The sequence below is a fragment of the Penaeus monodon genome, chromosome 5 (assembly GCF_015228065.2).
Source record: "Penaeus monodon isolate SGIC_2016 chromosome 5, NSTDA_Pmon_1, whole genome shotgun sequence".
NCBI classification, from domain to species: Eukaryota; Metazoa; Arthropoda; class Malacostraca; order Decapoda; family Penaeidae; genus Penaeus; species Penaeus monodon.
Window position 1 is genome coordinate 230,109 of NC_051390.1, and position 1,587 is coordinate 231,695.

The window sequence follows — 1,587 nt, forward strand, 5'->3', positions numbered from 1 at the left end:
CAACAAGAAAAAACATCAAGTGGTACAAGAAGATTTTCTTTATTTTTTTGGAAGACAAAGTCAACGCGCGGCTTCCCCCGGGGCCCCCGGCGGCAAAACAGATCAGTCGAGTTTAGGAAAGGACTTGACGAGGGTGCTGCAGCAAGGTAAGCATCTAACCTTTTGTTTTTTCTTTTATTCTGATCTGAAATTGTGATTTTCAATCTAAATGTCCTTTTTAAATACGTTTTTTACAATTTCTTTTTTTCTTGTATTTTTACAGGCGGTCGCCATGGCTCCTACCGGCGCAAGAGGGAGACCAGGGTGATGTGCAGTTGCTGCGGCTCCTCACTTTGCCCAAATCCTTGCTTCTGGGTTACCCCCTGAAAGTCACTGGTTTTAAAGATAAATTTTTTATATTGTTATTTCATAGAATTTGAAAAAATAAAATTTTCGTTTTACACTGTTTTTCGATCTCTCGGCAAGACAAGCCACGGATTTTTCCACTAAAAGGGTCAAACCCCTAAATGGACTTAGTATTTGAAAAATAAATCTTTCATATGACTATGATAAAGAACGTAAGTCGCAAACTTTTTACCTTTTTTTAGAGTGCAAAACTTGAGGTTGCGGGTTTGCGCAAACCCAAACCTAGGAGCGACGGAATTTTGCAGGGGGGTGAAAAGCACGGGCCCGGGCGAGAACAGTTTTTGCTCCTATTTCCCGGAACAACTTATAATGGTGATTATCCCCTGTACAAGACAAGTGATATTCAAAAAGTGTACCTCGGGGAAAATGTTTCCTAAAAAGAAAAAACTGGAGAGATTGAAAAGGGTAAGAGGCGAAAAAGAGTAATGGCCAGTAATTGATTTATGCGAGATAGGGAATAACGAATACAATCTTCGCTTTGAGGCAAGTGCTAGAGAAGCAAAAACAGAGGCAAAAACAGAGAACTACATCTCGCATAAATGAATTTATAAAAAGGGCATAATGAGTACAAGAGAGGAAAAAATGGAAAAAAAAAATCTTTAGAAAAAAGTATGTAAAACAGTAAGAGATATGCATATAAACACAGGTTAGGACTTTTAGCAGGTGAGGCAGAAAAGTTAATTGTTAAGATCGTACTTCATCAAGGCTTGTATTCAAGCCGGGAATAATTCAGCCAGCTTCATGGGATATGTTCTGATAGACACCACCAGAGAAGAAGTTTAGCAGAAGTTGAAGAGATGGAGAAAAGAGATGGCTATAGTGTGCTTAAGATTAGTATAAAGAAACCGGTGCATATGGCTCTAAAAGGGACGATGAGGATGTTCGGCTGCTAAAGCAAAAAAAAAGAAAAAAAGAGAACTTATTGTCTTCTTGTCTGTTTACCTCTGGTCTTTCTCATTGAAATGGTGTCCCTTCCTTTTCTTCGTCAGTAGCCTCTCAAAACATTCTTTCCACTTGTTTTCCATATCTTTATCTGCGCTCAGTACTCTCCTCACTCTGCAATTATTTGTTTGATCTGAGTTCTTTGTCGCTCTATTCAAACTTTTTGTTAACCGTGACTTATATAAATATATATTTTAATAAAATTAAAATATTATATTTAATATAAATTTTATGAGGAGA